Raw genomic sequence first — 22,001 nt, 5'->3', positions numbered from 1 at the left:
TATCTAAATTATACATAACCTGCAGGGTTAGAGTTTGTTTTCAGTGTGCATATCCTCTACATACTTTCTCTTCTGAACCCTACTCAGAATCACAGCAGTTGAACAGCGTGCATCGTCTCCTAATCTTAATTGTTTTAGCTGATTCTTTGTTAGGGCAAAGTAGATCGAGCCAGTATCTCTTTGCAGGACAGCAGGTGTACATTGGGAAGGACAAGATGTAATTTTATTTTGTGTTTTCCTTCTAAGGGAAAGGGATGCACCTGTCTAGGCAGGTGAAGGTTAAAGGAGTGGCGGCATTTGTTGTCCAAGAATGTATGTGCCTGATGCAGTAGGGCTGTAAGAAAGGGATTATTAGCTTTCATGCATGCTCTTTTCCTTGGCAGCGAAGGGGTGGAATTAGCAGGCACGTACATCAAACGTGTAGAGTCTTGAGGGATCCAGAGCACTGAACGCACTGGGTTCTACATGGGGAGCTAAAATGGGGTTTTCCTAATGTGCACAGCTGGCCTTAGGCTATCGTTGGCTTCCTATGTAAAAAGCATGCACCACCATTTCAAAATTGCTGAGTGGCCTCGTCTTTTGTTGACTTCAGAGGGAGATGTGGGTGTTGGGCACTTCTGAAAAGTAGGTCACCGGCATGTCAAGTTCAGGCACATCCACGCAGCGCTCCGGAGAAGATTTAGCATCGCTAATCTCACCTGAGCGTGGCGATACGGTGGGAGCAGTGTACTGACTCACCCAGCTTTCAGCACGAACAAGTCCCTTTGGCGTTGGCACGCTTCTGTATTTCCCACGAGTGGGAAATATCTCATTTCACCAGTGATGTGAGTGCTGTTTCAGGTGGGTGCCTGATGTGCTGAGCTGGTGTCACCATGAACTGGCAGGAGGTGGCTGGGTGTCGTGGTGGTAATCCTGCGTTTGCCTTCTTTTTTTTTTGTGGTACCGCTTGCTATATTGTAGGAGAGGAAATCTTAGATATCTGCTGGTGCAGACAACTTCCCTGATAATTGATAACTCTGGTCTGTGCCCTCATTTAGGTGGGACTTTTGTGCTGGCTTCCATGCGACAGAACTTTAAAATGTCGGTGTTGCAGTTGAGAATTGTTTCCCTTAAAGTATTCAAGTATTCAAAAACCTTCGTAGCCTGCAACTGAAAGTTGTCAAAATTCTTCAGGATTCTTTTTAAAAAAAACAAAACCCAGGCACTCTTGTCTCCTAGAAGGAGACAAAATCCAGGAGGAAAATTTATGCCACAGCAAATAGTTCTGTATTTTTAAATAAGGGAAGAGAAACCTTTGCCGTCTGCTCTACCCTTTATCATCTGAAGTTCCTTCTGTGCTGGGATGTCTTGGCTTCTTTGTAGGGATCACTGTACAGGCACAAGTGGCAGTGAGCCCAGGCTGTTTGTCATGTGCATTCATATTAGTGGCTTTGTCTCACGTGGAGAAAACGGTACAGAACTTGTCCTGCTAGGTTTGTTTTACAGTTTGTGGTTTCGAAACGCAGATGCACGCTTAAGCTCTTCTGGACAAGCTAACCAGCATGGTTTGTAGGGGTAGCAAAGGTGAACGACAGCCCGGAGTTATAGTTTGTGCCCAGGTGAGGTGGGATTCATCACGCTGTCCTGCATCCAGGCAGGAATTAAGGAACTGCAGGCTCCTGGTAAGCTCTCCGAATTTCCCTTCTGCGCTGGAGCGATGCAGAGCGATTGCTTTGCAGAGCAGTGGTTGCAGAATGGGTTTATCGTGCTCAGCTCAGCGCAGGGTTGTGCCCCCGACAGCAGCTCTGCCTGGCGTGTGGCTGTTGGCTCGCGGCAGAAGTGCAGGTGGTGTGAGGAGGGATTCTGCTGGGGGCTGTTTGTGTGTCTCTCAGTCCAAGCCCATCGGTTTCACACCCAGGTTAGTGCAGTGCGAACAGCAGCACGCAGGTTTGGACGTTCTTCACAGGTGCAAAAGGACTTGTTCTTTAAATTCTGATTAAAATCATCAGGCGCAAATAAGATTGTTGAGAGGAAATGGAGGAACCCTGCAAAAACGGTGTCAAAGTTTGAGGCCTGTTGTTGCAGATGCGAACTTGTTTGCTCAGACTGTTTTTTTTTGTCAGCTAATTGGACGCGTTGCAACTGGACGGCTGCGTTTGGACTAAAGCTCGGGGCGGAGGTTAGTGCTGGCTGCTCCAGTGGATGTTGGCAGGGCGCGTAAGAGAAGACAGGAGGCCCAAAAGCTCACGGAATCCGAACTGGTTCCAGATGTTGAAGAGCGTCTGTTCCTGAGTTGACTAACGTATCCCGTGGAGATGCCAAAACCCGGGGACTAGGACATAAAATGTTTCGCTGAGCACTTGCTGGGGATGAGGAACTCTGCTTAGGAACTTGTAGGTTCCTGAGCGACCTTGCGATGCACTTTGTGCCACTGGCACATAACTTGTTGGAGGCTGGCAAAGCTTGTATGCACTTTGCCTTACGATGCTCTCCACTGGGCATCATTTAAAGATTTAAAGCACAAGGATTCCCTCTTGTTTTTCTGACGTGAGCTCTCCGGCTACTGCAAGCTCATGTAGGTCAGTGCACAAATTGCTGCAGCTCCTGCAGCTGTGTGAAGTTCGTGCCTTAACTGCAAGGTGGCAGCTGCAAAAATGTGATGTGAAAGCATGGCTTGGACCACAACTCCTGCAAACCCAGCGTCTGCGCTGTGGTTGGGCATCAAAATACAGCGGGAGATCAGGCACTTGAGCATTTAGAGCCGGAGATGCGGTGGTTTTTAATCCCCTTTCTGATTTAAAGATTATCCTTTGTAGAAGAAGTGTAATGTGTGTTTCATATCGGAAAAGCTCTGTTTGAAGTAGAGAGCTGCCTAATACACCTGCCTGGCAGCAGCCTAATTTTCTGCCGCTTGCTGCACAGTGCTCTGCAAGTTCTGGGATGGCACACCCATCTCCCACATTAACTGGGGTTTGTTTTTCTTTTTGTCTTCCCTGACCCCAGCTTAATTTCACCGGCATCTCTTTACGCAGATCTCTCATCGCCACATCTCCCATCCGTCAGGCTTCACTGTGTGGCTCGGTGACCTTCCCCTGCACTTGCTCCAGCTCCGCAGCCGAACAATGCCCCTTGCAGAGAGGGGACAGCACAATGCCACCTCTGTGTGCCCTGAGCCCTTGGCAGAAACACAAGTGGGCGTTACGGAGTGGCTGTGCAGCATGGGGCTGGCATATAACTCAAAAGGGACTCTCGCAGAAAACCTGCTGGTTTTTCTCCTAAAGCAGAAGATGTTTAGAGGAGACAGTGATGCCGCAGTGTTAAACAACTGCAATATCACAAAATAAATGCATTGCAATGTTTTTGAAGCTACCAGGCTAGTGTGGTAAGGTTGGCTTTTCATCGAAGCTCAGTTAGCAGATAGAAGCTCTCAAATATTGTATGAAGTTGTGGCACCTTAAAAATACGTCAATAGCTTGTCTGGCCTGCCCGGAAGGATTTGGGTTGTTGAGGCAGACTCCTCTCTTCATTCCCTCTCTCCAGCTGCACTGGTTTCTACAAGCTGTGTGTTGCCTGTGATCTGTGTGCAGCAGCTGCCATGTACACAATAATGTATGCAGGAAAACTGCTGAAAAGTAGTGCAGGAGTGCTTCCAAAAACCTGCTGTCCCTTGTTTTGCAGAATGCCATTTGCAACAGTCTGAAGTCAGAACATGCTTGGTGACTCGGAAAACAAACGGGGAGGAGAATACGGGACAGCGTAATGCGCTGCTCCTGTGCTAGGAGGCTTTGAAAGCTTCGTACACAATGGAGAGTGCCCCAAGGAGAGAAGCTGGCTTTTGCACACACATCCTCTGTACATCATTGCATTCTGTGCACCGTAGCCTCTCGGATGTTGAAGGGCCATTCGCATAAAAACTCTCCAGAAGCTGCATTTTAATTGCCCTGCCCGTGGTTCTTCCATCACACACCTGCCAAATACGGGTGGTTTTATGTAAAACTCTGCAGCTAGCTACATGATCTCGCAGTAATCCCTACTGTAAGCTCTTGCAAAACAGGAGTGAGAAAGAAAACAGCTGTTTCCCTTCCGCATGTGGTTCGGGGGAGTGATGGATGCAGCCCCGGTGCTGTAGGATGCAGCAGGCTGGGATGGTGGTGGGCACAGCCTCGAGTGGTGGCAGGCAGGCTGCTCAGCTGAGCTTCATCCCACGTCGGTCACTTTAGCAAAGAGAAAATACAATGGCCTCCTTTATCCTTTCATTAGGTGAGGTATCAAATGCTGTAAATGTTATCCAAGGTTGGGTGAGTGGCTGGAGCAAGCCTGGAGAATGGGAAGAACAATTACGTGAAAGGAGAAGCAGGCGAGGGTGAGTTTGCCAGGCAGCCCTCCAGGGAGGGAGCTTTGCATAATCACATAACCATATGCATCTCCTAGGACCCTTGTGTGTCATAGCCTGTGTGCCTAATGACTTGAAACTGCAAATAAATAATGGTCAAAATGAATATCTGTGTATCAGAAAGTGGATAATAAGCTTTGAACATTAGACTGCGCTGAAATTTTGTATAGTGAAAATACAGCCTTTATCCTCATTAAAGGGAGAACAGTTGTGGGGGCTGGGTTTAAAAAAAAAAAAAAAAAAAGTGGTGTTTTAATTTTTCTCTTAGTCAGGCTGCAGGAAATACTGTTGTGTAACTAACCTTGGCCAGACTTTGAACATATGGGCTTTGCTCATCATACCATGTGTATTCTCCATCTAAATCAAGTTTTTCAGGGAACTCTTAAGGTTTTGAGCACTGAATCTAAGGCGATGCCAAAGCACAGTCCTAGGTAGAAGAGCATGGCTGTTCTGCTGCCAAGTTAACTTCAGATCAAACTTCTCAGTAGTCTTTTATTCTTCAAATTCTGCATCGTTCCGTCTTACTGTGAGGTAAAGATCAATGATCCTAGCAGGTTTTTGAAATAACAGTGGTGGGTGGTCGATCAACCCCACAAGGCAATGCTTTTGACCTTTACCAGCCTGTAGCAGCAGTTTCCTTCATGCCGAGTCCTGCCGAGAGAAATCTGAGAAAAGGCTGTCCTAATGTGAATTGGCCTATTTTGCCACCAGGTTGGATTCTCTGGATTCAGATGATAGAGCAAATGCATTGCGCTGTCTCGAAGGGGCACAGAAGGAAGATCCATCCCTGTGTTTAAAATGTGATAGATAATGAGATTTTGCACCTCCAGCAGTGAGTACAAATTTGATGATTTACCTTCAGCTCCAAATTCACTTAAAATAGCAAATAAAGGCTTAATTGTATTTTTAAGCAGGCAGTGCATCTGCCTTGTGGAGTACTTTAGGGTCTTAAAGTAAACAGCTTTTCTGCTTTTGAAGGTCTAGTAAGGTCTCATCATGAGTTGGTGCTAAAGCTTTTACTTAGCTTTAAAGGTAATAAGGTAGAGCAAACACACAATTACGTTAATGCTAACTAGTGTATGCCAGCGGATGAGTGATGAGAGAAGGCTCTGGTATTGCTTCAGGACACCAACAGTGGGGCCTATCCTCTGCGTGCAAGGATTTCAAGATTTCAAGATACAGGTACCAGCGGTCTCCTACTTCCACACTACTTAGCTTATCCATGGCTTGTAGGGTTTTTTGTTTAAAAAAATATATTTGGGCAGTGATTAAGAGAAGAAATGGGTATGTTTATTGTGATGCATGATAAGATGAAGCAGGAAAGCACTGAAATTCATCTGCTATGATGTTTTCCTTTGGGTTGCTGCTCAGCCTTTCTGAAGCAGCACAGCACGGCTTATCGTACAGATGTCCTCTGATTTGCTTGCTTCTCTGACAGTGTACACACTGAAGCTTTTTTCTTTACAGATTCTGGCTGAATATATTGTCAGACTCGATAATCTGTAAGGTATTTGCCTATCTGTATTCTTTCTAGGCCTGTTTATTATACAGGGATCTAGAAGGGATTGCCTGGTTATATCATCGAGTTGCCTCTTATCTCAGAAAACCACGTAAAGTAATCTCTTCTAATAGATGGCTCCTTATTAAGTATTTTGCCCCCTTTATGTGTGTTGGAAACCTGAGGAATTTCAGCGCTGTGAAACTGGAAATGATGGCTTACATTTTATTTGTCAGTAGTTGGCACCCATTTCATTTATGTGCTGAATTAACTTTAAATATTTCTTCTTGGTCCTTAGTGTTATTAAGCAGTGTCTTCTCATTTCGTTATTCCATCCCTGCTTCTGTGTTTGACACAGGGTCACTTTGGTTCCCCCTTCATGTTGCTAGAGCAGATGTAGGCTACAGTGGCATCCAAAGAGTGGCTCAAAAATTGATGTTGTGAAAGCCTCTTGTTCTACAGCAGCACATGCAGAGGATAGTTTTGCACACACAATATAATAAAAATCACCAACAGCATTTTAGTGGCGAGCAGGTTTCTCTTCATGGTGTCTTGGTTGGCATTACGAATTGTGTCATTCACTCCCCAGCTATTTCAGCAGCTCCAGCCTCAATAACTGACCCAATAACAGCCCCAATAGCTGACCACACTTCCACAATTGCCAGATGACCAGTAGGAAGTCTTGGGCTTGGACATGTAGTCCCTGGGGCCACTTTTTGTCCCTCTGGATCCCTTCAGGATCCCCTCAGCAGCCAGCGGCCTCCCTGAGGCCTACTTTCTGCAGGCCGGCAGCTGAGGGGGAGGTGGCAGGGCCTTCTCCAAATAGCCCTGCGTTTGGCTTTCAGAGCCAAATGACTGCTTTTAATAAGCCATTATGACAATTGTTGTTTGTTTTGTTAGTTTGGTTGGTTTTAATCAGTTTCTGCTTGTGCTAAAAGCCATGGGGAGGAGGAATAAACCAGCTCTATAGTAATCGTGCTGAGGGAGAGGGATGAAAAAATAATGCATCTGTCAAGTCAGAATGGACACCTTTGGCTTTATTGTACCCTTAGCTTGGGCTAAAGTTATTTAATGGCTGGAATTAAAAAGTTGATACTTCTTGTTTCAGGGAAATGATGCATTTTATTCTCTGCCACAGAGCCCTATTTTATGTTCCACCCGGTCAGTCTGTCTGAATTATAAAGCTCCAAAAGTGTGTGTTAGGTCCACCAGAGCCTTGCCCCACCTGTGCTGTGTGCTGCCTTAACAGTTAAGGCTTTTAGCACTGTCTGAAGGGCAAAAGTCTGTCTAATGGCACATCGTTTTTCTAGGTTGCATTGCATCCGAAGTCAGGAGTAATAGGGGTTTTGAAATTGTATTAGCTGCCATTACCAGCTAAGAATAGACATATGCTGGATTTCTTCAGGCAGGAGGGAGCAGGGGAAGCAGTTAGCTTCAGCTCTGATGCATGGTAGACCACTGTAATTGGCACAGTATGTTATGTAGAAGGGGCTGGTTACACAACATATAGACACTAATCCATTTCCTAAGAAGAGCGCAGGCTCTTCCCTTCAGGAAATGAATCAGACTTCATAAACAAATCTCTTCTCGCTGACTTCTGCAACTGCCAGTAAATGAACGGGAATAGTTGAATCTGTTACCATGCTTCCAAAATACCAGCTAGCAAATGGCTCTGTCAGACTTCAGCAGGGACATCGGCTCAGTCTCATACAAAAAACTTACTGAGCTACATCCTTCAGGTTCTTATTCATGTTGTTGTTACATTTATTTGTAGCCAAAAAGCAAAAACACTGAAAAAATGTAGAGAACTTGTGGTGCTTGGAGTCCTGCAGCAGCTGAAGGTGTAAAGCACAGGCAGATGAGGAGCCCTGTTGAGTGCAATGAGCCATTGCAGGCATGGTTTCTCCAGGCTGCACAGATGGGCATGTTGCTTTGGGAGGCATCAGTGGGGCTCTGACACTGATGCTTGGCACCTTATCTTCCCCTTTCTGTGCTCTTTCCTCCCTGTAGTTGCTTTCATGATGAGGGAGCACAAGACCAGCAGGAAGGTAGGAAATCCCGCAGTAGCTTGTACCACTAATTCTGTTCCAAAATCTTCATTTTGGAGTAGGAGATTAAAAGAAAAAATAGGGGGTTTCTGTTCTAACCAGAAATTCTGTGAGTACTGGTTGACCTGGTACTTAAGTTTCCAGTCATTAATTTTTTTTTCTCAAATGCTGTGGCTGACCCATATTAGATACCAGAGAAAGCAGTAGGGAAAGAACAATGAATGTGCTGATTGTTTTAAAAAAATACATGCTGTAATGCTTGGAAATGCATCAAATTTATCTGAATTCTGAAAGGTCCTCTATTATTTAGGTTGTTTTGACACCTCCTTTCTTTCTTCCCAAATAGGTTCTTTGGTAGATGGCAGGTGAGCTTGGTGAGGATTTCCCTAATAAGTTTTTATTAACAGAAAATCTAAGAAGTCTCCATCCCCAACTAGTTTCATCCATAGCATCCTTTAGGTAACAGCTTATATTTGTCCTTCTAAAGCTATGATGATTTGAAAACCATTTCTGAATAATCAGGGATGAACGTAGCTGTCTGCTTTTTATGGGGTGTAAACAAGTCTGAACGAATGGCCCAAGTCCTGCAAACTTTGAGATGCCCAGCACGAAGTTTGGGTGAAGCTAACAAATGGCTTGGAGCACCTAGGTCAGTGTCTCCCATCGTCTTTCCTTTTGTTTGCTCTAAAGCTGAGCTTGTGGTCATGTGCACTTTTTTTACATGAACAGACACTTTTACATGGTTTATAGAGTCAGATTCATTTAGAAACAAGCATAATTGTTATTCATCACTTAATTACAAAAACGTGTCCATTAATACGTAGACAAGTGTTCTTCTGTAGTGGGTGGTAAGGAAGAAGTAGGTAAATTACTGTTTTGACCACCAAAAAAAAAAAAAATTGGATGTGGGACAACAAATGACATGGTATTTTGTGCTCAAAATTGTTGCATGCAGATTGAAAAGTGCAAAATGTGGTTTCAAAAAGTGGTGTGTGTGCATGAATTGACACCCCAGATTCAATGGTATTCTTCCAGAAACAAGAGACATTGTCTCTGTCTGCTGGCAGGCTCCTGATTTGCAAGCCAGCTGTTGATGCTCTGAAGCATTATCCTGGCCATGGTCTGCCCTTCTTTTGTTGTTGTTCTTGTCTGATTTTTCCCTTTATGGCTGCGAGTCATGGCTCTTTTTAATCCAGAAATTGCTGCTTATTCAGTTGCTGGCTTATACCTTTACAGTGACCTCAGGCTAATAAAAATGAAGGAGGAAAAATGGGAAAACGTGGACCACCTTGGTGTATTACTGTGGTACAATGTAACCAGAAAAGGAAGGCTGTTGTGAGTAGAGACAATAAGCCCCACATTGTTCCAAGTTTTTAGTCCTTGTAGATGAGCACAAAATTGCAAATAGCAGTACATGTAGGACAGACTTCAACAAGATCAGTATTGCTCCATCTTTCCAGTAACTACATCAACTAGCTGGGAGAAACAGGCAGCTGAACCTAGAGCCAGTGGCTATAATGGATAATTTCTAATAAGATTAAAAGTGCCGGTGTATGTTTTCAGGCAGGGGAATCTGGCTGGCTGTCCTGCCTGACTGTTGGTACCAGGCAATGTCCGTGCTGTGAGCCAATTCGCTTGGTCCCAAACCACCCCAGCCGTGGAAATGAGGTTGGGCCAGGGACCATTCCCAATCCACAGCTTGGATGCAGCCTCTCTTTTCTGTGTCAGATGTCCTCACTGCCAGAGTCCTGTCCCAGGCCTATATCATTAATTAATCTAGATAGATTTCACAAGTCCAGGGCACCCAGCTCGTGTGGCTGCCCCTGTTGATGAGGTATCAATTTGCCTAAGAGATATTGGTTCAGTGATTAAAAAATAAAATAAAATTGCTGGTTTAAACAAGGCGTGGGCCTTAATAATGGTCAATCTGTCAGCATTTCTGCTGGTTTGAGATGTGTAACAATAAGTTTGAAAAGCCTGAATTTGAGACCAAAAGTAGCTTGAGGTTCTTAAGATTAACTTTAACCAGATGTCTGGGGGAGGGCAGACCTGTGGAGGCTGCAGCACTGAGCAGAAGTGCAGGCACTGCCAAATTCCTGCTTGGGACATCAGCCAGTAAAGGGAATCTCTCTGCGTGAGCCCTTTCCTCTCATGTGATGCCCGGAGAAGTACGTTTGACTGGTCTGAGCGGAGCATTGCTTCATCGTGTCCTGGAGATCGGGGAGAAGAGATGGGAACTCATCTTTGCACGCCAGCTCGTGCCCCGCTTGCATCATCCTCAGGTGGCATCTTCATGGCAGTGGGGCTGCTCTGAGGGCTGCCAGTGTGGAGTATCCATGCCTTATTCCAAGCATTGTTTTCACCTCAAGCATCTTTTGCTGTAACTCAAGGCTTCAGTAAGATCTTTGGTTTTGCTGCCAAGTGACTGTAGAGAACTGTCCTACATAGGCTGGCCTAAAACTTCAAGGTGGACAGGAGATAAGAAACTTTCGTTTCCTAGTCAAAGCTGGTAATGGCACACAGGAACCACGAAGAGGAAGCGTGCAACTTCCACGGCTTGTGAGCTTCTCTACCTGAGAAAAGCATGGGAAATTTTGAGTACACAAATTAAATGAAGTATTTGGGAATGTGTTTGCAACAGAAAGCACTGTCCAGGGAGTGACACTTGTTCTGCAGGTCTTTTTGCCTTGTCCAGTTTGCCCGCCACTGACAAAATTGTGAGGATAAATTATCTTTTCCATAGTTTCAAAGCTTATTTTTGTACAGGCTGCTTACAGGCTGCTTGCCTACCCCCACACCACTTTATTTTGCTTGCTTCAATTTTGTGCTATTAGAAAAGAGTCTGGGAGCTGGGGAAGACCCTATCCTGAACTGAAGCGTGCTTTATCCACCTCCCATCCCAATAACCCTGATAGGTCTCCTGCTAGGAGGAACAACTAATTTGCTTTGCTTCCACATGTAAACAAACACAAAAGTATCACGCTTGGTTTCACCCCGCTCCGATGTCATCTGAGAGTTTTGCTGCTGACCTCGTGAGCAGGATCAGATGAGTGCTGCTGAAGCGCTGCACGAGACAGGGATCGCAGGGGTCCCTTACCTTCCACTGCCACGGCGGGGTGTCCTGTTGGAGGAGCCTTTTGTCTTTATTCCTCTTCTAGGGAAAGTTTCTTGTTTATTTTTTAACATCATTTCAGCTGTTCGCAGGATGACTGATCTGAAACTATCCCCTGGTCTGGGTCCTCTGGTACCGAGGAGATTGTGTGAGATCATTTCAGCTCAGCCAGCTACAAGGCTTACTGCCTCTTCAAGGTCCAAGATCAGAGGATCAAGAAAATAAAAAGACTTCCCTAGAATCCTGTGTACCTCGAATACCCAGGTGATAGTGGTTTTACAGCAGTTTTTATAGCGTTTGTCTACAAAATCTGCTTCTTTTGCTGTACCACTAAATTGCACTTTCTCCCTCCAGATGCACACAGAAGTTGTCCTTGAGGACCCATTGCATCAATCTTATGGAAACAATTTTAACCAGCTAGTAAGAGGGAGGGGAGAAGGTTTGGAGTCAAATATACTTAACTGATAGCTACTCATAATTTATGCATGAGTAACATGAAAATAAACAGGACAAGATGTCTAGCTTGGCTCCCCTTTCCTCCTATGCAACCAAATCGATATGATTTCCAGAAATCACAGATCAGAGTGACACTGGTGTTGCTGTTTGGCGAGGTTATCTAGTACCTGGAAAAAAAATCAAGCAGCTTGGGCGAAGAAGGGTGGAATCAATTGCTGAAACTGAAAGTTTCAGAAGCTGGCCGTCCTGCCAGGTGAATTAGTATCAGTTATTCATTTAATTTGTTTTTATTCCCCCAGATTGTTTGAGCTTCGATTCTGGAGAGTGTGGTGTCAGCGCCTGCACGCTGAGGAGATCTCAGAGCCCTCCTGGTCCTCCCCGTTACGTGTTCTTACAGCTAAGCTGTTGTGGAGTACACGAGGAGGCAGGTTGGGATTGTTGTGCTTATGCAGTCCAATCTACAGCTGTAGGATGTGTCAGGGTCTGGGGAAGACTGTCTTTTTGGCATTTTGCAGTGGTTGGCTTGAACGGCCCCATTTTTGAGAACCTGCCTCTTTTGTCAGGGCAGCGCTACCAAATCTGTGCACTTAGTGAAACCTGCTCACGTTTGGTATCACTGTGTTTAGGTTCTCTTGTGGAGCTGGATCCTGGTGGATCCTTTCTCTACCCACCCAGGGCTGATTTAGAAGAATCTCAAATATCTATGCTTTGATTCATTTTTTGTTTGTTTTTGTTTTTTTAAACTAATATCCGTGTTTTGTAAATGTTTTCTAGACAGGACCAAGTCTGATTCCACGGTGTGTGTTTCCTTATTGTTAGCTAAGCTCTTTTGAACAACAACAAAAGTTTTTATTCTCGAGTCTCAATAGCAACTTGACTGAATCTGGGAGGGCACAAGAGGAGGAACTTCTTAACAGCCAGTGCTGAAACTTGAAACTTTCTGTGAGCCCTGCAGAGGAAGCCATTTGGACTGAAGCTTTTTCTCTCCCTGAAAAAATGCACAGTGAAAATGTTTTCTTTCGAGTACAAATTTCACTGTTGGGGCAGGGGGGAATAAACCTTGGATTTGAATTTGGGTAAATAGTCTTCATTAGACTCCCTTTTTTTTCTTCTTTTTTTTAAACTTTAAACTATTGCTTAATTTTCAATATGCTTATTTCACAATGATAGATAGTGAACCTTTGTTTGCCTTAAATACCATTCCCCTCCTCCCACTCCTGGGAAAAAAAAATAATCCAGTTAACCTGTTAGCCAAAAGCTAATCAGCCTGATGTGTTTCCTGTCCCAGGTAGCAGTGTCCCAACCTCCCATTTGTGAAGCACTGAGGTAGGTGCCAGCACACCACGCAGAGAAGCCTTAATGGAGGAAATACTTTCCGTGTTACATATTTGGAGATTACAAGCAGGGAAATATTCAGTTGTCGAGTGCAGCTGGAAGGGTTTTCATTACCACGTCTGTCACCACCAGGCTGCTTCATAAACACGAGTTGAGTTCTCCCTTCCTTCTGGTGTTGGGGTGACCTCACACACACCTCCTTGATGCCCCAGCCATCTCAATAACTGGGGTGCAGGGTGAGTCTTGGGGCTCGGAGGGTTTGTCTGCAGCCTGTTGCCTCAGTTGGCTAGGTCTGTTGTTACCAGAATACTGTGCTGGTTCAGTTTCCTTGCCTAGGGGTTGCTAAATCAAATGCTCACTGCCATCCTTCCTGCAGGCTGTGTGTCATTTGTAGTTTATAACCTGCTCCCTACTGCTTGTTCTTCCCATTCATGTTCTATCAATAATACATCTCCTCTCACCTCGCTCTCTCCTTTTCCTCACCTTCCTGTTTATTCATTCTTTCCCTGGCTCTGTCGTAGCCATTTGATATTCAGAAGAGGCAGGCTGAAAAAAGACTTCCTGCATGAAGTCCTGGAGCAGTTGCACATCCCTGGTATTTAACAGCATTCAGCATTAGCAATATTCAGCAGTCATCTGATACGAAAGCGAGATGGGACAGCTTGGATCGGAAAAGCACTGGCACCAGAAATCTGGTTTGAAAACAACACCAAAAGCCTCGTGCATTGGTGATGTGAAAGGTATTTGGCACGTTCAGCTGTTTTTATCTACCAGATGTCGCCTTCTGAAAACCTGAAGTCCCGTTGCATCTTTGTGTTCCTGCATCCCTTTTCCCACCAGCAGCCCGCAGCAGTCCCCAGTTTAGCAGTGGACTTGATTAAACCTGTTTATTACTGAAATGCATTCAGATTTTTTGAGACAGCAAACGCGTGATGCCTCTCAGGCAACGGGGAGTGGGCTGGGATGCTGAGTTGCATTTTTCTGCTGTTTTTAGATGGGAAGGGATTTTCCTTTGCAGTGAGATGAGACGAAGGGGATGGCAATATTTACCTTTGCCTTGTAGCTTCCAAGCCGTGTTTGACTTGGTGAGGAAGGGGACAACAGCTGCTGGAGCAGGTATGGGGGCTACCACTGCAGTTATTTGGGGATGCACCAATGCTGAAACCTCGCTGCTGCCAAGGAGAGGGGTGACCTTGGTCCCTGGTTGATGGGCGCTGCTGAAAACAGGAAGGCTGGGATGCAGAGCGAGCGTCTGCGCCTTTCCCCCACGTACACACACATCTGAAATCTATGTTCTTGCCAATTGCGTGAGTGTTTTTAAATGGCCGAGCCTAGCAGGACGTGTAAATCACTGTCAGCCCTCGCGTAACCAGAGTGCTGGAGCCAAAGCTCTGGGGAGAGGAACAGCATGGCTGAAATGCGCGTGAGTGTGAGGGGTGCCAGAGGAGCAGGCAGCGTGGGCTGGCTGGGAGAACTGATGGGAGTCCAGAAAAATGGCTCTAAGCTTTTAAGTGATTGATTTGGAAGGGAAGGAGACTAATGGACTGTCTTCGGTGCCTGTATGTCTTAGATACAAGTTAGTAGTCAAGCACCGGGGAAGTCAGGATGTAAATCCCTAACGATCAGTGCCTTCTGATTAGCATGGAGCTGCTGCACCGTGAGCTCTTGTTTCTTTACACTGAGGTATTTTCCTTTAAACACTTGACCAAAATAAGCTTAAATTATCAAGCCAAAAAAATAAAAAGAGAGTGGAAAAAGCAAAGACAAACCTCGATTTTTCAGACTTACATGAGTGAAGTAAGTATTTAAAGGTGCAGTACAAGCGAGGGGAAGATGTGTTTGTGAAATCATCTGGTTGCTGCATTTTTAGCTTGCCCTTATTTATCCTGTGCAGTGCAGATGATGACAATCTGTGTGTATTTCCAAAACAACCCATTTGTTCACTTCAGTGTTCAAGGTCATAACTGTTTTGGGTCTTCTCTGTAAACTTGCAGTTGCTGTTTGTTGGTGTAATTTAGAGCAAACTGTCCAGCTGATCTGTTTTAGGGGCCAGATCCTACCCCCAGGACAAACAAAAATGTTTAGCTTCCACAGGCCTCTGAGTAAATGATTAAAACACTTCCACCACCCCGTGCATTGCCTCCCTCCAGATGCTGTAGTTGGGACATGGCTGAATTAAGTAAACTGCTTAATCTGCTGAAGGCTGTTAATCATTTACATTTTTAATACTGCTCCTGGCTTGCACATATCCTTCCAAAGCTGTTGATAACCAGACAGGATTCACTCCTGGAAGTTATGAAACATGGAAGAGGCTGACTGGACCGTCAGGTTGTTTCACCTGGATGGCTTCGGCGTGACTCAAATGCCAGAGCAGGAGAGTGGGAGGAGGCACTGCTTGATACAGCACAACATGCGTGGAGTTTGAAACCAGAAGGGTGTAGTTCTAGCTTGTGGGAAGCACATCTCCTGGCTTGAGGTAACTGGATGTATCCTCTTCGACTTTTTTGCACAGTAGCTTAACTGTCTGCAGGGAAAGCTGTTCCTCTCCCCCGTGCCCTCCACTTAAGAAGCAATCCTGTCTGATCTGTGAAGAGCTGAGCCAGAATTACAAACCTGACTGGGTTTTTCAGGCGGTGCTGAACCTGCTGAATTCAGCAGAATCGCAAAGCAGCCTCCCCATATTCACTGCCTTTACCTCCTCTCAGCTCGTTTTTCCCCCAGCAGATGCTGTGAGCTGATTTGGTGCTTTAACTGATAACACCAGGATTGACTCGCCCACTGGGTAGGCTCTAGCTGGCTCCTGCCTTGCATTACCACTTAAAATCTGGTGTCCTCTGTCAAGGGCAGTGATGGATCAGGTCCGCTTCAGTCTGCTGCCATCCCCTGGTTTTGATGGCTCTCAAATAGCCCAGGTCATTACTTCGGGCACTTTTCTTTGCATTTCTGTGCTAACTAGCAGTGTCTTGCTGGAAGGCAGCATCTGTGAGTAAAGCGGTGTGGAAGAAGCTGTGACATGCAACACCTCTGCATGTAATTCTGGCCACCGTGAAAATATTTCTTAACCCAACGATCTGTGGTGTGTATCTGTCTTGTTTTACACCACGTTGCCCTTTTCCTAAAAAGAAATCCTACAAGTCATCCTCCAGTTGCTAGCAGAATAGCTCAGGACTGCCTTTTGTTCATAGCAGTAACAGGCAAGGCACCACGCTGACCATGCTGTGGATGCTGTGTGCTGCCTCTAATGGTGTTGCACAGCTGATGATGTGCTGTGCTGCTGCTACAGGCCAGCTCTGTGTTGTTATGAAGTAGTTTGCATTTGCTGTAAGCTGTGCATCTGTTAGCTCTCGGTGTTTCTTCGTGAGTCCAAGAATCCTTATCTCTCTGAATTTGGACATGTTGGGATGGGAGCTTACTGAACGTAAGCTTTCTGGTGAGGAACCCTCTCTTTATTCCGGATGGGAAAAGTGGATCAGGTTTCCCATGAAAATACGTAGTTGCCCAGGAGCTAAAAAGAGAAATGAAGCTGAAAGTCCTTGCTTTGAAGTGCTCTGCCTCAAATACCTGATTCCTTTGAATATATAAATATTAACACCTTTATTGTTATCCCCGTGCCCAGTAGCATGACCTTGTAAGAACTTTTGGACTTCAAGATGTTGCCTTTTGTATTAGCTTGGAATAAGACTTAAACGTGAAGGGCTGCAAAACACAGAAGCAGATCTTCAGAGCTGATCTTTATCTTGAGACCTCAAATCTGTTTCTTCCAAGATAAGGCCAGTACTTCCCCGATGAGTGGCAGCAATCAAGACCTGGAGAATAAAAGCAGAGGCAGCGTCTGGGCAGGAACTGCAGAGGATTCTTCTTGTAACCCTCTAGAGAAAAATCAGTCAGGAGAACACAATGCAGACTACAAGGTATAGTAAGTAGTAAAAAAAAAAAAATAAAAAATAACGAGGTGCAGAGAGGCTTTAATAATGTTTGATGGTTTTGCCATGAACAGGAAGCTGTCTCAGTGCAAAGCAGCAGTTACCTGTAAGGTAGCAATTGGATAAACGAACAGGAGCTGCTGCAGGCATTGCTGGTTTGGTGGATGGCTAACAGCCGCCTAAGCAATGGCCTCCTGTCAGTACAGAGTTCCTCCAGATCCCTTTACAAAGCTGCACTGCAATGCATTGCACCATTTGACATGTTTAAATGATGCATGTTTCCAGACCTGATGGTGGAGCTGGTCTTGTGTCCCCCCTATGCTTATGCAACAGACTTTGCTTTCTGGGCTCATCTTTACAAGGAGAAAACATGATGTGTACCATCGAGGTTTCCCCTGGTATGTGACTGCCTCTGCCTGTTGCTCTCATTCCTTATTTTCTTTCCACCTTTCTTGCAAGGAACACGTGGTTCTGGGATCGCCCCTTGGGGCTGTAGCTGGTGAATCTGCTGTTTCCTGCCAGCCTAATGCAGTCTGGGCCAGTCAGCTGCCCCAAATCAGCAGATAAGCTGATTTGGGGACTGGGGAGATGGGAAGAACTGTGGGAGAACATAGCGAGTGGATGACAGTGTATTGCAGAGAGAATCTAGTGTTGATAAATATATCTTTCTTTTTCTTCCATCCATATGTTGGAAGTTTCTAAATTATGCCAGTCTGAATGAAAAAACATGCGCAGCTGCTGTCAAATAAGCAAACACTGCTGGGGGACGTAAGGGTGGGGGGAGATGGATAAAAAGAAAGATAAAGCTCTTACAATTCAGCAGGTTTGTCTGGATTGCAGTGTCTGGCACAGAAGATGCCAGTTCTGTCTGGATGTTGCCTTACTGGAGGGAGTGGAAGACAGGTGAGGAGAACAGGCCACACGAGCAGCCTTCCCAAGAGGCTGGAAAGATCGATTACATTAAAGAGGAAGCACGTAAGAAATTGTCGGACTATACGTACCAACTAACATACAGAGATACTGGGGACAACAATCTTCCAGTCTTGTAACACAAGTGCAGGAGGATGTTCTGTGAACTTAGCAGTTAACTAACTTCAAAGGTGACAAAACAAAATTAGCTCACTATGAAACTGAATACCACAGGGTGGGAAAGCTGCAATGTGGCTGTATGAAAGAGGTGTCTGGATGTGAAGAGGCTTTGCATGTTTGAAATGGATTTTTTTTTTTTTTTAATAGTAACATCTAAAGTTTAAGGTGGGATGTTCGGTCTCGCAGTACAGGTTTAAAAAGAGATCCTATTGACTGGTGTTGTTTCCCATTCCTGCACACAGCCCTCGTGGGAATGCTGGGGTGACAAGCTGTGACTGCCTGCTAACCCCTCTATGTCAGATCGCCTCTAAATTACACACACACGGAGGTCTGGGCTTTGCTCGCACCTCACAAGGCACTTTTCAGTCTGCATGCAAAGAAGAAACCTGAGACACCTGGCATGGCACTTCGGGGCTGCAGTTTTGCAGCCGAAGAGCAAGCCCTTTAGGACTGGGCTGGGTTTGTATTGCTTTGCCTGGCTTTCTCTGTTCCTTTCTGCTGGCACTGAAGCTGCTGGGCTTGCTGCTTTCGTTCCCAGATGATCGCTTGAGTCCCCAGCCAAAGCTGTGCTGCTGATCGGAGCTTCTGGCCTCCTCTGGCAGACCAAAGCAGGTAGGGGCTGGGTTTGTGCAAGGGCAGTGAGAACATCTCTGAGTCAGGCTGCCCTGAGAACGAAGCAGCAAGGAGCAGAAAAGCTGAGGGAACATTTTATCACCTGTGAATCATGGTTCAATGGTAAACTGGACAAACTGGAAATGGGGGGGCTGTGCAGAAAGTCCTTGATGCCCCAAGGGCAGCATTTCCAGAGGCGTCTTGGTGTGGTGCAGAGCAGGCAAACGCATTCCAAGCCGATGTGTTTGCTGTCTCTGGAAAAACAGTGCCATGATTGTTCATCCCTATGTGGAAAACAGAGCCCAGCTGTGCTTACAGAGGGGATTTCAGTAAGCCCTCAGCATCTACAGCCACATAGAACAATCAGCTGGTTACATTTGTTGACTAAGGAACTTACCCCTATAGTACAGGTATAGGGGTTTTCTTTTTTTGCACAGAGAAAAAAAAAATAAAAATGGTTAATTAAAGTGAAAGTTCATATAGTGATAGAAATGTACGTGTAAATTGGGAGATAACAACTGTAATGGGAGCTATGTGGGTGTTAGGACTAAAAGCTCCTTGCTTGGAAAGGAGTTTGTTTGCGCCAGGGTATGATTGATGCTGTTCTTGAAATCTAAGAAACTCGTGGAAACAGGTTTTCCCCTGCAACTTTGTTGTACTTTCCTCTTTTAGAGGCCAGACCCCTATTTCTGGTACATTTACACTGGTATTCTCAAATATCTGCGATAAATGGTCATTCTCTGTTTAATACATAAAATATCCCTCAAGAAGTGGTGAAGTAGTTCACGACTTAATTTGTTCTTTTGCAACAGATGATGCAGATGACTTACACCCAGAAATTAAAATGCTGCGGGAGCAGCATCCTGTGGAAGTGGAACTGTGGGTTCCTTCCCCCGCAGTAAATACATAATTCACCATGTGCTGCACTGTATAGTTAACCAAGGGAAGCATTTATATGAAAAATAAATCGAGGCCTTAGGGTATGGCTGTTTGAGCCAGGATCTCTCGTCTTCCTCCATATCCCTTTATTACCTGCAAGCTTTTGTTCTTCGGTGCTCATCTCTCCTCTCAGGTGCTGTGCTGTTTCCTCGCTGATGCTGTGGTATCATTTCAGAGCAGAATGAGAATGAAGAGTAAAACCGAGGCAATTCTTTCTGCCCCATCTGTCAGTCATTTTTGTTACAAATTTCAACTAGGGACTTCATTTAGTCCTTGGATCAAACATCAATCCTCACCCTGTAGCCCATACACAAACACTATTTCTTCGAAATGTAATGCTGATGGTGGGTATATTGACATGGGTATATCCAACTTTAACTAAAAAGATTTAAAAGCATCTTATTTTTAATCTGTTGTGTAAAGAATTTGTTTTTTCAGGGTGAAGCATGCATAAACGACAAACTTAAAATCGATCATTAACTTAGCTGAAAGCCCATAGAAGCTCTGGAGGAAAAAAAAATGCCGAAGAGGTGTTCCTGCAGGGCAGTGTAGAAGCAGGCTGATCACCTGGTAGATTCTTATTCTTCACCTCTTGCTTCATAGAGAACATAGAGGAGAGTTGGAAGGTTGCTTTCGTGCAAATCACTGATCCTCCAGGTATTTTTAGCGTGGTTCCACTGAGTCGCTTATTGCATAGCAGGCCTCTATTCTAATCTAATGAGGATCTTTCTAATAACTTCCATTACTTAGACGTTTGAATGTGGGAAGGAGGTGAAAGTAATTGGGTTGAAATAATTAAATTAGCCAATGTGATTACCTTCAAAAGGTTGTGTGTTCATGCTTCCCACATGCAAACAGGAATCGATCAGAGCAAGAAGCACCAAAACTGCATCTGATCTGGAAGAAAATCGTTCAGTGGGATGCAGAGGGGGGAAATCTGTGGGTGAGTGAGTGATGAAATTTATTTTGTTTCCCCCAAAGACCTGAAAGGAAGATTTATGCACAGGTCTTGATGAGGGAGTTAATTCTGAAACTTTGCTGGAAAAGAACTCAAGCGTGATATAACACTTTGTGCTGAATGGTTTCCCAAGCTGTAGGCCGATGCTTACTGAGAACTTCAACCCTGCATTTACCTGCATTTGCAGATAAAATTAGTTTCCCTACAGCATTTATGCAGTAATGTGGTGTAGTCACTGCACTGCTTCATGTGATATGTGATTTACAGAGCTGCTGTGGAGCTGCTGAAGACCTGAGGCAGCTCGGCGTCCTGAACTTTGTGCTGGTAACCTCAAGGCAACATATTATTTCTCTGTGGTTGTGACTTTGAGTCCATTTTGGTCAGTCTGTACTTGCCCATATTCTCTGCAGTGGAAACCGGTCAGAATCTGATTTTGGTCCAGTGCCTGAACAGCAGAGCGCACACAGCTTCCAGGCATACATGCTCCAGTAACTGGAAAAATCACTGAACTGTGCTGCTCGTTGTCCAGAAAGCTGAGAAATGGCTGGAAACTGTTTCACAGCTGAGTAGAAAAACTGTCATGTTGCTATCATTTTTTTTTTTTTCCTGAATAATAAAAATCCACTTCTCCTGAGATTGACTAGAAAATGAAGGAGACGCTTTCCACAAAATAACAAACAAACAAAAAAAAACTTCTTTGTAAACCAAGCTGTGTTAAATAGGGAGGTGTCTCTTTCTCTTAGGTCAAAGTACCACTGATAGTCATAAGTTTTTCCTTGATATGTAATTCCACGGTTGCATATAACCTGCCAAAACTCTGAAATTTTCCCTATTATGCAATATGCATTTGCATTTGGTTTACAGCAGCATGAATTAAATGGGGAAATATCTTGAAAAGCAAGCTTCGAGTTAGAATGTTGTGTCGTCTGAGTGCGAGTTGCAGCTGTTCTTGAAAATGGTTCGAATCCCTTCAAACAGAACATTGTGTGAAAAAATCCCACCTTTTGATACATCTGCTTGCTTGCTTGGCACGCTGTTGTGTGCAATGTGTTTTTTTCCTGAAGATAGGTGGTAGATGTACAGTCCTTAAAGTCTGCAGTTTTCTTCCAAGTGCACTTCAGCACAGAGCTTCATTCCAGGGCTCTTCTGCTGCTTCCCTCCTGAGGAGAGAGGAACTAGCAAAGTGCTTTGCAAGGTCAGTAACCTCTGATCTTACTTTGCACAACTCTTGAGTAGTTCATTCCCCGTCTTCTCAGCAGATGTTGGCTCAAAATGAGATTATTCATGATTAAAAGTTTCATAAAACATATGTCTCTTAGTTTTTGTGGGATCCAGGCTCTTGCTGTGGTCCATGGCAAGAAACTACACTAGTTACTCAGAATGCATGAAGCAGGAGACATTCACAGGAGGCAAAGCAAGGAAAGCAAAGATTTAATAATGCTATTTAAATTTCACCTGAAAATCACAGAACTGTAGGGGTTGGAAGGGATCTCAAGAGATCATCGGGTCCAACCCCCCTGCCAAAGCAGGTTCCCTAGAGCAGGCTGCCCAGGTAGGCATCCAGATGGGCCTTGAATATCTCCAAAGGAGACTCCACAACCTCCCTGGGCAGCCTGTCCTGGTGCTCCATCATCCTCACCATAAAGAAGTTCTTTCGCA

At 44.9% G+C, this 22,001-nt stretch overlaps 1 protein-coding gene across 3 annotated transcripts in view; it reads left to right on the top strand.

Moving 5' to 3' along the window:
* Positions 1 to 22,001, top strand: part of WDFY2 (WD repeat and FYVE domain containing 2) — a 56,735-nt gene that overhangs the window by 2,846 nt on the left and 31,888 nt on the right. Inside the window, exon 1 of one of the 3 annotated variants that reach the window (XM_082780042.1) lies at positions 15,100 to 15,297. The exons of the other annotated variants lie outside the window; for them this stretch is intronic. The gene's annotated coding sequence lies outside the window, so the exon portion shown is untranslated. Of the gene's footprint in view, positions 1 to 15,099; positions 15,298 to 22,001 lie in introns of those variants that run through there. 3 annotated transcript variants of the gene reach the window in all.

This window comes from Aythya marila (assembly GCF_965140915.1).
Source record: "Aythya marila genome assembly, chromosome: 1".
Taxonomy (NCBI): Eukaryota; Metazoa; Chordata; class Aves; order Anseriformes; family Anatidae; genus Aythya; species Aythya marila.
This window is presented reverse-complemented; position numbering and strand designations above follow the sequence as displayed.